This window comes from Bactrocera dorsalis, chromosome 2 (assembly GCF_023373825.1).
Source record: "Bactrocera dorsalis isolate Fly_Bdor chromosome 2, ASM2337382v1, whole genome shotgun sequence".
NCBI lineage: Eukaryota > Metazoa > Arthropoda > Insecta > Diptera > Tephritidae > Bactrocera > Bactrocera dorsalis.
The window spans coordinates 9092371-9108727 of NC_064304.1; positions in this window are offsets into that span (position 1 = coordinate 9092371).

Genomic DNA, 16357 nt, shown 5'->3' on the forward strand with positions numbered 1-16357 from the left:
AAGAAGATGCTTGAAAATGTACTGGTGGCGATAAATATGACGTCGAAACTGTCCAAAATTCTAACTTTCCACAAATGAGCTAAAATCGCAATTTACTGAAGGTTCTAAAGGCCATCCCAGCATTGGCAAGCTTATTTTGAATGCGATAATAATGATTTGTATTAAAACAGGTGAAATGAAGTTTTTCTGTAAGTCCTAGTCAAAATTGAGTGATCTGTGAACTAGTTTTCCTGCATTTTAAAAGAAAGTTATTTTGACAGAACTGTGTTAAGGTTACAATTTCGGTAACATGTTAGAAGTCGACTAGAGTTGTAGGGAGAAAAATGAGTTATTATAACTCAACTATTTCAGATACTACAACACTTTTAATTTAGATAATTGGTGATCAACACTTTAATAAAATAAATGAGTTAGTGCTTGAGGATCAACGATTTACAGTTATCGTTGGAATATCGAAAGGATCAGTAAAAACTATTTTGAAAGACCATTTGGGTCTAAGATTGGTTCCAAAACCACTCAATTTTTTCGAAACACGGGACTACCGGCTACTAGGATGTTATGAAACGTATTTTCACTGGTGATGAAACTTCGATCTATGCTTACGACCTGGAAACAGACAATCAATTGGCCGAATATCATGGCAAAGGTGAGCCGATGCCCAAATCAAGTCGAAAATCAAGATTTTGTTGACAGATTTCTTCGATTATCGAAGTGTGATGAACTCCGAATTCCAAGGAACAAGGAATAAGGAATACTATTTGAGTATTAGGTAGTGTTTGCGCGAAGTTATTCGTAAAAAGAGGTGAATCGCTACGCGCATTGAAGGCTATTCCGGAAATTGACTTTAAAAACGTTTTCGAGGTTTGGAAAAAACGTTGGCATAAGTGTATTGGTGCCAAGGGGGATAAATCAAATAATGAAAAAAGTCTTACCATGTTTTGCTTACAGTAGTATATTCAGATTTTAACTAGAAGTTTAAAAATACAACTTACTTTAAGTCGACTTGTGCTATTTTAACATATTGCTACGGATATACATACATATGTACATACTTGTGTATTCGGCTTTAGTTAAGACTGAGGGCAGGAAATGACAAACTTTTCACAAACTTTCGCTCAACTTTTATGCCAGCATTATATATATAATTATATTAATCTATAAATCTGATACATATGTACATATATATTTTATAAAGCATGAAAATATTAATAAATATGCGAACATGCGTTTAATATGCACCCGAGTATGCGTGTTGCAATTACAAGTACAACGGAGTACACAAAGCACACAAATCATCACAACATACTTATGTACACACATAATTATGTGTGCGAGGCAAGTTTGCACAAGCATCCACCATAAGCGAACTTGGTGGTGGCGGCTTTGCAAATAAGGCAACGGGAAAAGCGGCAAAAATCCCACTATTCAATTTGTAAACTTTTCATGTAACGGAAAACTTCACAAGTACAAAAGTCGTTGAGAAGCCAACCGAAGCGTACAAACATACAAACACACAGCACATTTAAGGAAAATTCAGTCACTTTCGTTTATCAAGATAACAACAAATAAAGCAAGTCATAAATGCAATCATATTTATAAAAAGTAATGAGTATATTTGTGTATTTGTTTATTTGTATATGTGATTAACTCCGACGAGTTGCTTACGAGCATAAGAAGGAGCTTCTGCGGCTATCAACATGTTTATCAACATCAACAGTTTGCGCAACAACATTCCCATGTTGATGGCCGTGCCGATGTTGATGTTGATGATGATGCGGTGGATGATAATTACAGCGCTGATGTTCATAATTTATGCATGACCATTTTCGGTTGTTGGCGTTAGATGACTCGCGCTTTTTGGTCACTGCTGGCCGGTCGCTTTGTCCACTTCGTTTGCTTTGCCGCTGCCGTACTGTACATATAGACTTAGTTATGTATTGACTTTGTCCATACAGATCGAATGGCATTCCGTTGCGTGCGGTGCTACAGGAGCCGCCATCGTGTAGCTGTCAATCGCCAAGCAATCGATAAATTCCAAATGCGTTGCACGAAAGTAACCCTAAACCGTAAAGGACTGCGCATATTATGAGTATACTAACGAACTTCGTTTTTGCTTTTTACTCGCTTCCAATTTGTGCTTCAAATGGTGTCCGAATAGTTTTGGTTGGATGACCTCAATGGGCAATAAATTGTTTCTGTATATAATTGCTGCAGGAGTTAGTAGTTACTAGCAGCGTAAATGTTTAAGCGAGTTGTTTTTAGTGATAGTGTTGAAATATACATATGTATTTACATATCAGTATTCTCGTAGATACATATGTATATAGTACATACGTATGACTTTGATTATGACTCTGGGAAATAGTAGTAACATTTGTGCACTATATAAACAACTAGAAGTATACTAACAAAAAATATGTAAACTTAGATAGATGTACATATGTATGAATCTACATACAGTATATGCAGGGTGTGCCAACTTCTATCTCGGTTATAGTATTCCAGCAATTGTACCGCAAACGTCAGACATTGCAAGCTGTCTTATTGAAATCAGTAACTTTTGCGGGCAACCATATCTTTATGGTCAACATCTATTTCCATCGACTGTTTCGTACTGTGTATAAAAATATGGCCGAATGATGACTTCGATGGCTTAAAATTATAAATTTAATAAAAACAAGAAACGTCGGTTGCACCAAATCCTTAATAACTTTCCCAAATATGAAAGATTCCTTACCAGAACATCATTTTGATGGGTCAGTTTGTATGACAGCTATATGCTATAGTGATTCGATCTGAATAATTGATCTGGAGATTACACCATTGTCTTAAGAAATGAGATAGGTTGAGTTTCGGGAAGATATCTCCTCACAGGAAAAAGATTTTCATACAACCACTTGATTCCGATCGTTCAGATCCTAAGACCAGTTATAATTAATGAAATGTCACTCGAAGTGTCCTGTAAAATTAAAATGACTAAACGAAATATTCTAAAACTATTTGTAAATGAGCGTAGCGATTCACATTTTATGTATTTGCTTAATAGCCAGAAGCCAATGCGCCACGATATTGGTCAAAAACTCATTTAGAATCAATACAACATGAGACAGTGCACTTTCATTGTGCGAAAATACAGGTCTGAGGGAATTCGCAGTGTAAATTTTATGGTGATTTCTAACTTGCTTTGTCCTGATTTTTTCGGCATCGGCTCACCTTTGTAGCGATACTCCGATTGATCGTCTGTTTCCGAGACGTAAGAATAGATCTAAGACTCATCGCTAGTAATAGTAATTCGTTTCATGACATCCTGGTAGCGGGAAAGCATTGTTTCACAGACATTAACGCAACGCTGATTTTTTTTAATTTTAGTGATTTTGGAGCCAACTGTACTTTCACTTTCCTTAGACCCAAACGATTACGCAAAATAGTTTTCACTGATCCTTCCGATATTCCAAAGATGCCGGTAAGATCTCTGACTGATAAGCGTCGATTCTCAAGGACCAATTCCTTTATTTTATTGACGTGTTGATCAACAGTTGGTCAACAGATAGACGTCCGCTCTCCGTCTTTGAATAATTTGTATTAATCAAAACAACTTGCTCGCAACAGACAATTATCACCGAAGGCCTTTTCCAACATCCTGATCTGAACACCAATGATTATTAATTATGAACATTTGGCACAGATGTTACTGACCTAACAACCTAGAAAAAAATATTTCGACGAATGGGTTTTTGCGCAAAATTTAAATTAATGTAAATTAAGTCTTACTATTTTTTCTCATGGTTGTATTTTGCGTAGTATGTTTTAGCATTCAGTTGTAGGTAAATAAAAGTGTATGTGTACATATGTATGTATAATGAAAATGAATACTCTAAACTTGAATCTATTTGCAGCAGCCGTAAATACATATTTAAATAACTTCATGTTGATTATGCCGCATATATTTAAATTGTTAAAATGCTGAGATCATAATTGGAAATTACTAAAAATATAAAATATAAATATACCGATATATATACATATGTATATGTATTTTTGTTTACAACTTCTAAGCGCTATTTATTTAAAAATGTTGTATATTACATTGGATTTTGAATAGATTTTAAAATATGTCAGTGTGTATTGTCAATAGAGGTGACTCATACTCAAACTTGTATGTACATATGTATGTATTAATGTGATTATAAGCAAACCGTAGTGGATTTCTGAATGAAATCACATTTTATTAAAGCGGTAATTAATCAAAAATGATAAATTACAAAACTAAATTGACTTAATAAATATTCTCGTATTCGTCATTGTCTAACGAGCTTACCGATGTGGTTATTAATAATAGATCTCACTATTATGAGCAAAAGATAGTAAGACTTTGTTCATAATTTTGGAATTCTTAAAGGGTTATGTATAGTTAGAAGGGCGAAAAAAGCGAATTTTCCAGAACTGTAACTGTATTTAAAACTTTGTATTAGTAAAAATATTTATTTGGAAAGGAACTACAGCTGATCTCCAGAAGCTATCTCTGAACTGGATCCTTTAAAATTAAAAAATCAAACAGCTTTCGTTGAAGTAATGTTAAATGTAGTAATTAATCGAAGGCATAAACGAAATAAAATTTTTTGATAAAATGTTGGATTCTCAAAAAAAAAAAAAACCATTTTTGACCAAACTTTCGACCTTGAATTGTTATAAAAAATATTTATCTTCGATTTATTACTAAGAAATATATTAAAGAAGCTCGAGTTAAAATTTGAGACTAAGATTAGAGACAGTTTTAAAAATGAACAAGTTAAGATAAATGTCATTTCTGTAATCTTTAAAAATTGTGGCAAGACTTGGTCCATATTTCTTTCTAATGAAATAATGCAAGATACTATTGTAGGTATATCATAATCTAAAAATAGAAAGAAAGATTCATGAATCATCAAGTGTTCGAAAAAATTATACCAATGGAGGGTTGATTCCATTATCCTTCTTAAAGTTGTTACAAGTTGTCCCAGTTTCAGGGATATCACACTTAAAACAAAATATTTTATTTTGAAATGTCAGAAAAAGTCAAAATAACACTAAAATGATTTTCTCTTAGAAATGTTGTTTCAATAATAGTACCAATGTGAAACACCTGCGTATTGAACCAAACCTAAGTAAACAAGTAATTTCTTCACTTTTTCCTTGAAACCTTAAAACAACAGAAATATTAGCTTGACCAAAAAATTTTGTATATTTTTGAAATGAGAAGAAATCGTGGATGGTGCTCCTATTTTTCATTTTTAGGAAGACAATTGAGTAAATATTATGTTCAAAAAATGAAAAATTGAACACACGTCCTAAGAAAAAAATATACGGAGGATTTTTCCAAGTGCTATGATGAGTGGAAAATTCGTTAACATAAGTTTATTGCAGCGGGAGGGGATTACTTTGAAGGAAATAGATTGGATAAAATTCACCTTTCAATTTGAGTACAGTAGTATGCCAGCGCTTCTTTCAATCGTCGAAACACTCCTCAAACTCGATTTGTTGTCCGGCGAATATGGAGGCTGTGCTATCGTTACAGTATTGTTTTTGTCCAAGAGTTCGCGAACAAATTCTTTGAATCAATTGTTTTAACAAACGAAAATCGTCAGTATATAAAAACGCATCTAACTTTAGTGACTCCAACAGTCAAAGTAAGCAACTAATATAACTGAAAATTTTATCGTTCCTCAGGGGCTGACATACATGTCATACATAATAAAAATAAATTTAACAATTGGATTCTCCATCCCCCAGGGCCCCAAAGCCTTTTAGCTGGAATGAAAAAAACGCAAGTTAGAAAGAAAATTTTTTGAATTTTTTGCTTTTTGGTGATAGCTATTCACCAGTTCAACCTACGTGCTCGTGTGCGGCCACCTGATTTAAAGGGTGATTTTTTAAGAGTTGATAACTTTTTAAAAAACGCATAAAATTTGCAAAATCTCATGTTTCTTTATTTGAAACGTTAGATTGGTTCATGTATAGTTTTCCTCAATCCAGTGTACCCTGTTTAGGCCAAATGGTGACACGAAAAAAGGCAAAGTGCTTTTTATGCGGTTGCCACGTCCCTAGTAGTGCAAGACGGATGGTTTTGCCAATGAAAGCCCTGCGTTTCCTCTAGACGGTGCAATATGCTTAACCCACCTAACTCATATACTCTGCCCGCTAAATATCGTAGAAGGGTGCTACGGTAAACGGCCATTTTGCGTTCTGATGATTGCCGCGCTCCTGAAGGGGGTAGACGGGAGTTTGATGGTAATAATGGAATCCCTGAGTGTCCTCCAGGGAAAATTTTAATTTTAAAACTGCCGTTATTTTTGAACACACCTCGTGAAAATTGGTTTGGTCCATTACTCAGAAAACGTTGATTTTATTATATAGTGTATTACAAACAAATAAAAATACATACAGACTCTTGTAGGTCAATGCACCAATAAGACTGGTCAGCTTTTGTTTCATTGAGGTAGGTCCAAGTATGGCGCTGGCTTTAATTTATCATGGCAAACATCTGTCTGCAGTCTTCTCGCATGTTAACTTTGTGTTAGGTATAAACATATATACATACATATGTATGTATATAAGTATGTGGCTATACTTGTATATGAGCCCTGCAGTAAACAGTAAAAGTTTTTTGATGTGCAAAAAACAGCGGGTGAGCGCAGCGCAGTGTTTAGCGGGTGTTTGAAAGGTGCAAATTGAACGTCTCAATTACCGGCTAATTAAAAGTTCGATGAATTTAGTATGCGTTTTTCCACAGTTAGCACATGCAGTCAATATGGTGACGGTATGGAATACATACAAACACACAACAAAACTAAAAACACAAACACTTGTGACTTTAGCGCGATGTTGTTGCTTTCGTTTTTCAATATTGCACTGCTACACTAAAATATAATGTATGTATGCATCTGTAAGTGAGAGTGCTAATTGTATTTTTTATAGTTTTTGTATACATATGTATATGTATGCGTACATATTTAGTGTTAGTTAAAGTATAATATACGAGCCGCAGCTAGGGCATTATGAGCTTATAAGCTTAATTGCGCACTGCGCCAGCGCATTCAGCCGTCAAACAAGGTGGCAGTGATGACATCGCAGTGCATACGGTTTATAGTGTCATGCATACGTACATACATACTATATACATATGCCTGCATACTCTTACATATGTAATCAATGGCTTTAGTCGCCTAAGACCATCGTATGGGTCCACCCCATTTAGACAGCACCCTTAACTACATTGCATTCCCCCAAGAGTTGTTTGTGTTGTTGTTACACTATACATGTACTAGTGGGCTTGTAAGTATATACATATAAATGTAAGTACATATAAGCCTGCTGGCACACCCCGCTCACGCCGCGCGACGTCAGTGTGATTAGTCATGTAAATGGGGCAAGGAGCGCTTTAGGGAAGACATCAAGACCGAACTGAATAAGGAAGAACTTGAATAAAAAACGGAAGAGAGTGAAAATATTGTAATTAATTTAAACAAAAATTTACAGTATAACTGTACTTTGCTTCAAAAAGTACCTGCAACATAATTATAGTGTTTAGAAAGAAACCACAACAACAAAAGGGCTGCTGATGACATATAAAAGTTGGGCAAAGAAAAAAAAAAAAAAAAAAACAAAAACAAAACAAAGCCATATGTCTGCTACGGCTCTGAGGGTGACCACTGGCCACTCATTGTTGACATTTTCTAATATTCGCGTGTTCGGTTTATTCAATGGGGTTCGTGCTGGCTTGCACGTGTATGTGTGTGCGGTTAGCTGAAAAGAGTCAATTCGCTGAGAGATAACAGATAGACAATTAATTAACAGCGCCACTGTAATATTGAGCTTTCGCTTTTTGCTGACAGCTTTTTTAGTACATTCTTACAAAGCTGTGCTGCGGTGGCACTCTAGCGGTAAATGCGCAGATGTGTGTGAAAAGTTGTATATGAATATGAAAGCACTTCCGGTTTGCAGTACCGTTAGTTTTAATAAGTTTAAAGTTGATATATTACATATATTGAATGGATTATGTTAAAGTTTTCAACATTTTATTAATCTTTATTTTCTGTTATTTTCAGGTAAGTCTCATGATCTTCAAAACGCGGCTTCAATACTTGCACGACAATTATTTTGAGGTAAAGAGAGATTCATTGTTAATTGATAGTTACAAAATAAATAAATATATATGTATATTTTATAATTGAAATTACTATCTATAACTAATTATTTTAACAGCAATGAAAGTGAAAAGCTTATATAATGGATATAATGGAGAGTGTATATAAAAAATTAAGAGCTCTTTGCTACGCATACAAAGAGAGAAGAGACGAAATTTGAGCGATACTTTTTTTATAAAACTGATATAGGCGACGGTGTCTACGCCAATAAAGAATAAGAAGTATTTATAGGTCGCGAATCATAGCCGCTTTGTTGCTCATCAGACGGGAAATTGCTATTCGAACTTCTTCATGATCGGGCAATGGAACGACCACTCCATCGTCATCTAAAGGAGATCTCTCATCCGGGCTATTTTCTTATTTTCATTGGGGGTGTTTTTTATATGGCGGTTCCCAAACTTAGCGCACAACAATAAGGAGATATGTTTCGTCTTCTTACTTTAGCTCGCATTCAAACGACTTTTTTTTGGGTATCCAGAGGATATTTGGTCTATGAATATGAAGGATTCATAATTTAAATTTTTTCTTTAATATAAATTTTTGATAACATCTGAAAATATGCTCCCAACTTTGATCTAAAATTGTGTGATGTTAAAATATTTGGTTACAGACGAATTTAGTCCTTCTTACTTTTACCTTTAATTTCTGGCTCTTAGAGCAATCATCAAGTTATACAGTGAAACTTGAATAAAAATAACAACATTTGTTCATTAATTCACCGGCCAAAGACGATACAAGTTTTTTCTTTAACTTAGCTTTTTTTAAGACTATAGATCATACCATAATAAGATGTTAAATATATTTTTCAAAATTTATAAAAAATTGCCTATGACTTTCTTACCCTGATTAAGCAACCGCAGGTGGATTTCCTTTTCCCCAAACAAATTCATTTTCATATTTAAACTTTGCTTTTTTAGAGATGAAGCAAAGGAAATTTTTCAATTTCACAACTGTGCGAAACAAGGAATCGAACAATATCGGAATTTAAATGCTTTTAACATTGGTTTTGAAATTCCAACATAAAAATATTATTTTTCCGACTGCGGAGTTGCCTTTAAATAAAAAAAAAATAAATTTAAATCGCTCTATCTCCAAAATTATTTCTTTACCATTTCATTCCACACAAATTATGACTCTGCTGCCCAGACGTCCGCACAATAATCCCACACTTTACTGTGAAAACTTTGCCGACTCGATTTAATGACTTCACCAACAAAGAGTCAACCCAATAACGCCTCACCGCCAATACGACTTAACTCTTATATGTATATGTACAGCTATAAAATACACCGGTACCACCTGCCGCCATCCCTTCACAACTATTTCACTACGAGAGCTAAGCTATTTCGCCTTTCGGCTTTTCTCAAAGCGGCCCGTTGCACAAGTGTTCGTTTTGTTATGATTTAGTCACCTAGTTTACCTCCAACTACGATGGTTTACCGTTGTGGGGGCGTTTAAGGATGCATGTGCACGCATTGAAACTAATGCGCTACACTTGTATATCAATAGATATCCTCAACTATTCGTGGATATGCCATACAATTGTACAATGGCAATGCGGTGGGTTGGTCGGGTGTGTGTTCGATTGCATGAATTCGCCACTAATAACCAACAAACTGCGCAAGGACATTTTTACTTTACGAGCGCAGTCACTACTATGCCACTACGTCCTGCCTTTATAACGGTATGCGATGCGACCTATTTTGTTTGGGGTGAAGTGAGGTGTCTTAGTCGTTTATGTTTGCCTATTTCTTTTTCCAACAGTCTGCGAGTGGCGAAGAACCGCAAACGAAAAAATCAAAACAAATTTCTAAGAAATTCCATTCCTTTGGCAAATCGAACGAATAGTCGTGTCTGAGCGTTCGCGTTTAACGGTTGATTGTTTGTCTGCCGAAATTATTAAACTTCTAGAAGTGAAGGCAACTGATTGCAAGCCACTGTTTTTAGTAAAATTTCGTGTGTTTTGCGTAGCTTTTGGTGAATAGTGAATACAAATTAAAAAATACTTCGCGATATTCTAAAATTTTACGAAAGGACTCTCCAATATACAAGTGTAGCTGGTGCAGCTGTAATAAGAAATATACAAATAAATAAAAAAATATTTTTTGTTAAATCGCGTGCCGCTAAAAATAGGTCTGTTGTAGAAAATAGTTTGTGGCAAACGCAAACTGACCCTTCAGTGGGTTAAAGTGCATTATCCTGACTGACGTCGTGTGTTATTGCCCTGCCGTGGACGCATGAAAAATCGATAAATTGCATTTTAAGTTATTCATTGCTAATATTTTACACCTGCCGGCCTTAAAAATAGCGTTGACTTCGCTGATTGTTTAAACTATTATTTACTATGACTCAGTGCTTGATGCAGATATTTTAAGGAGTGTGGCAGGAAAAATATTAATAGCTTTTCTAATTGCCATTAACAATTACAGTAAAGTTCAAAGTTTGTTTTTTCAATAATATTTTATTTCGCCAATATTATTCATTGGCGCGCATTGCCACCAAATACCGCAGCAGTGGGAATACCAAAGTAGCACAGTGTTTATAATTGCGATTTTCACAAGCATTTTGTTTTTTATATGAGTATGTGAGTGAGTTTATTCTAAGCGATTGTGGAAAAAATATTTGCTTCATTTAATATTTTTTTGATGACATTTAAGGGGTTATATAGGTTCGTGGGGTGAAAAGCACCCTTTTCAACAATTGTTCTCATATAAAAAATTAAATACCTATTTTTATTGTCACAAACATACATTATTAAATTCTGAAATTTTGGAAAAAAAATATTTTAAACTCGGCCTTTGCTACGCAATTTCCGACGATCCCTCGAAAAAAATGCACTCGCGTTGACAGGATTACTCCTTAAAGGATCATCAAAAGTGAAAAAACTGTAAACTGGATTTTGGCAAACAGTTAAAAAAATGATAGTTTCAGTGAAAATTTTGCGACATTCGACAAGTCTTTAAGAATTGTATCTCAAAGAACTGTGTAAAATTCATCAAGATCGGCTGAGTGTTTCTCGAGAAATCTTGCCAATCGATTTCAAAGACACAGTTTCGAGAAAAACGCGTTAAAAGATGGCGCCCTTAGCCTAGCTAGTCTCGAGCTCACAAGTTCTCAAAGTTGTATCTCCGAAACTATTACTCGGATCAACTTGAAAATTTAGGAAAATATTTTAGAAGTGTTATAGAATTTAATACGGCAAAAAAATCGAGGTTTTGAAACCCGTAAACCTCGTAAAAATAATTATTTTTTATATTCGTTGTTGCTAACTAGTCTCCGTTAAGTATGGTTCAGACCATCGAAAAACAAATGACATGCAAAAAGGTGGTTAGTCATAGGACCACCCGTTGTATGCTGGATATATATTTGGTCGGGATCGATTCTGAATAAATAGGAGTTTAACCTTCTACAGTATCCAAAACGAAGTTTCTTTTGGTTACCTTCTACATATTGGATAGCTTTACTTTCAAAACATCTTTCAAATAAACAAATAGAATATTCCCTTATTCCAATAGGCTGATCTTAAACTATGTAAATCCAGAGAAGGTTTCACCACTCTACATACTATCAGGTAAATTTTGTTGTTCATTGTCGACTTTAATAAAAGAGTGATAGCATACTCGTACTAGTGATTCCGACAACCAGAAGCTTCTACAAGTTGCATGTTAATGGCACAGAGATGAAGGTCTTAAAAAAAGTAGGTCGAAAACTTAAGACCTTGAGAGTTGTAGAAACTCATTTCCAACGATTAAAGCAAACTTCTGTCAATATACTTTAAACAATTTTCTAATCGCCTTAAAGAAGACGAACATTTTGAATGCCAATTTGATATTTTGAAAGCTGAAAAGTTTTACTTCGAATTCAAGTTCCCTTTGGAGATGCAATCTTCGATGAGGCTAAAATAGATTTTCACTGCTGGAATGATTTGGTCTTCTCCACACTCTTTACTAGAAGATATTCAGTATACAATGACCTATTGTCGTAAAAAAACATAAATTGAAAAATTGACAAAATGGCGCCATTGAAGAACAGGTGAAATTTGTAAGGCAAACTATATATGAAACATGCGGCATCACTCAAGCAAACTTGAACGTTTAGTGATAAACTGATTGAGCTAATTAAACTGAGCGGCTACACTTTATAAGACTCTAACCCAGAAACTATTTGAGACATCGATTTAAAATTTTAATATGTAAAAAATCGATTTTTGTATTAATAATATTATTGTATACGATTTTTCTTACTCATATTCACCTACACAACGCCACTGTGCGACAGCAGCGCCGCGCCGCGCTGCCGATAACAATCAAAAGTCGATTGCCGCAACAATGGCGTCGAAAACTTTACCGCAAACTGAAATTATTCGTGCAATTCGTACCCGTCAGCCATTTGCGGTTGTAGTATTAGATATCCCTATGAAATACGTACATACACACATACATATAAATATGTTTACAAATAGAAGCCTGTTAGTTGCTCATATGTATGTATGCCTAATGTGTGTGGTATTGAAAGGGTATTTATGGCGCGCGTCTAACTCAGCTTTAGCTGCGAAGCATTCGGCTGTGAATGCGCATTCTTGTTCAATCGCCTCAAATAGAAAATCGCATGCAAATTAGCAATAGCAAAGTTTTTTCAAGTTTCAATAGTTCCAACTTTCAACTTTATTGTCAACATGAAATGCAGCCAAGCTACTCCTAACTCGTAATTCTCTTGCTGGTGAACATCCAGCCACATGTGTGGGTCGTAAAAGTCGTAAAAAAGGAAATGTTTTGCATACAAGTTTGTAGGTCAAAAGGCGAATGGCAAAACAATGCAGAAGGTGTTATCCAACGCATTAGAATATGCTAAGTAGCGAATGACTTGACTGCGCGCCTGCTCAATGAGCATTAATGGTCAACGTCCAGTGTGTTTTACGTGGGTACCTGTTGTCGACAACCTTACTCCACGGCGCTCAAAAGCACAGCGGATCAAATCAATGCGTTGATCAGCGCCCTGAGAATGCTAAGCATTTTCAGTACCAATTGGCAGTGTGGAATGGACACACTAACCACCTTGGTAGGGTTCGAGGCCCATCTAAAACCTCTGCCGTGCTTTGGGTCCGGCACCCGGTTGCAATGCAACTCCACATTCAACTGACAAAGTCAGTTCTTCCCGCGATTTGGGTTTCAACCACAACCACCACGATACTCCCCGAGGGGCCAGTCCGCATGAGCAGGTTGGAGTTACCTCCAAGGGCTCCTGCTCCCCGTGGTACCAGAATTAAGTCTCCGGTCAGACGTCGTAGCCGAAGCTATTACCAGTTGAGCTTCCATACTGCTCCGGACTGGTGGCCAGCAAAGAAGGTGAGGTTGGACCCCACTAACACATAAAATACCCCCAACGCAAACACCTAACACTCATACAAAACTAAAACCCTAATTTCCAGCTAACCGCCTTCGCCGCTTAAATAACTCACGCGCAAACAACCCTAACTGTTCGGTATTCCGACTAGTGGAGATCACACCACTAACATCTAATCGTCCATCAGTCCAGCTAATCCCCATACCACCCAGATCCCTAATGTCCGAGTACATCGGGCACTCCGCAATTAAATGCGACCAACTCTCAAACTCCGCCCCACAAAAACACCCTGACGTATCTGATAGGTGCCTCTGATGCAAAAATGCATTCAGAGGCCCATGCCCCGTAAACAAGAAACCCAGACTTAGACAGAATCTAAAATCTGGGTTATCCTCAACGAACCCCACGTCCCGAATGTACTCGTACGTCACTCGGCCGTTAGGACTATTGTCCCAACGTTGTTGCCACCTACACCTAACCCTATCATCTAGGAGCCTCTTGCTCCCTAGATATCCCTCCCTCTCCACATCATCGTCGGAAATCCAATCGTTCCGCAGCAATGACACACTCAAACCCCTTCTTAACCTGAATGCAACAGCTCTCTGTATGACAATCAGGTCAAGAGGGGGTGCACCTAACAAAACCTGCATCGCATCCGTTGAGACGGTGCGACATACAGGCAAGCAAGCAAGCATCATACAACGCTGTATTGAGAGGAGTTTTTGAGACCCCATGACAGTCGTGGCTGCCTCCCACCATACAGGGGCTCCATATGTGGCACAGGCCACAAACAAGCCACGATATATGGTGCGGACAGCACGACGTCCGAGACCCCAATCGCTCCTCAAAATACGTCGTATTTTGCCTACGGTTGCCTGCAGTCGCTCCTTCACGCTCGCAAAGTGTGGAGTAAAACACAACCTTTCACTTATGGTCAGCCCCAGATATTTGACTTGCGTCACATATCTGATGCTGACCCCGTTCACACGGACAATCGGTGGACGAGACGGCGACAATCTACCCTTCAGCAGCATTGCCACCGTCTTTTCCATCGATATGTCAACCCCCACACCTAAGCCCCAAGAATTAACGATCTCTAAGAGATCTCCTCCCGCCCGTTCTAAATCCAACCTCGAGCGACCTTCAACCATAAGAAGAAGGTCGTCCGCATACGCGCAACATTTACAGAGTGGCTCGAGCTGCCCAAGCAGAGTGTCCATCATAAGGTTCCAAATATATGGACCACAGATGGAACCCTGCGGGCAGCCTCGAACAACTCCAATCTCCACACTCCCATTCATGCCGACCAGAGAGGCCTTTCTGTCCGAAAAATAACTCCGCCAAAGAGTAATTTCCGGACAGCCAAGCTCCTCCAGCCGTTGCAACACTCGATCCCAGCTTAGGTAGTCAAATGCCCCCTTGAAGTCAACAAATATGCCAAGGACATACTTGTTGACATTCTCCCTAACGACATTCTGAACAAAAAACCACGCATCCTCTATACTGCGTCCTTTCCTGAACCCAAACTGCCTATCCGACCACATACCCCGCGTTAGCTCCTGAAGCCGTTCCACCATGACCCTTTCCAGCACTTTTCCAAGTACTGGAAGGAGACTGATGCCCCGATAAGATCGAGGATCGCTCCTGACCCTATCAGGGGACTTCAGGAGAGGAACAACCCTAGCACTTTTCCACTCGCGTGGAAAGTATCCCTCCCAGACGCACTTATTATAAATGGCCTCCAGGTATTCCGGAATGAACTTCCATAAGCTTTTACACATCTCTCCGTTCAAACCATCAAAACCTGGGGACCGTTTAGACCTAACCAGGCCAAAGGCGTACCCCAACTCCCCATCATCTAATGGAGGGACAGGCACCTCTTGTGCGTGAGGAACCTGCACCTCCGACCTAGGAAAGAACGCACCTAACAAAACCCCCGCACACTCTCTCCACGACGATAACAGAGTGTCACCGACGCGAAGAGAGGTGATATCCTCCCTCCTACGACCCCTGCAGATCCTATAGACCTGACCCCAGGGGTCGTTCCTATTTTCCCTAACGAAGCTCCTCCACTCATCTTCCTTAACTTTAACTAACATCTCCTTGTATTCCCTATCCGCACAACTAAATTCCCGCCTAAGCTGGGACAGCCTATCCGAATTGGACCGTCGAGCACGTTGAAACTTTCGCCTCAAACGCCTGACAGTCCTCCTCTTCAAGGTTAACTCATGCGTCCACCATTTAATTTTACTAATCTTGGAACACTCATACCTACCAAAGACCCTATCATTTGTCCCCCAAACAACCTCATAGAGACGAGCAATTTGCTCGTCGACCCCCAGCTCCTCAAACACGCTAAGCGGTATACTAAGTACCGCTTCCCTAACCGAGAGCCCATATTGGTTCCAGTCAGTACCAGCGGTACGCCATCGCCGCAATGGACTCTCATAAGGTGAGGGAGGAGATCGAGGGGTAACCACAATTTGAAGCAAATTATGGTCACTCAATCCCCACCCTCCCCTAACCGCCCAACTAACACTAAAAGCCCTACTTGCTGCCTCGTTCATAAGCGTCACGTCAATGTCGCTCACGCCCCCAGGCCCATCGAACGTATACCACTCGCTCGGCTCATTCAAGACGTGGAGGCTATTAGCCACCACCCATTCGCTTAGTGCCTCGCCTCGACTGTGGCTTTGGTATCCAGACGAATGCCGGGATACCTTACTAAACCACATCGAGGACGAGGCATTCGCATCCAACCCTAGGATAAATGGGCTACTACTCGCAAGTAGTAGTAGCTTATCCATGTAGCCCAGGTAGGGCTCTAGGGG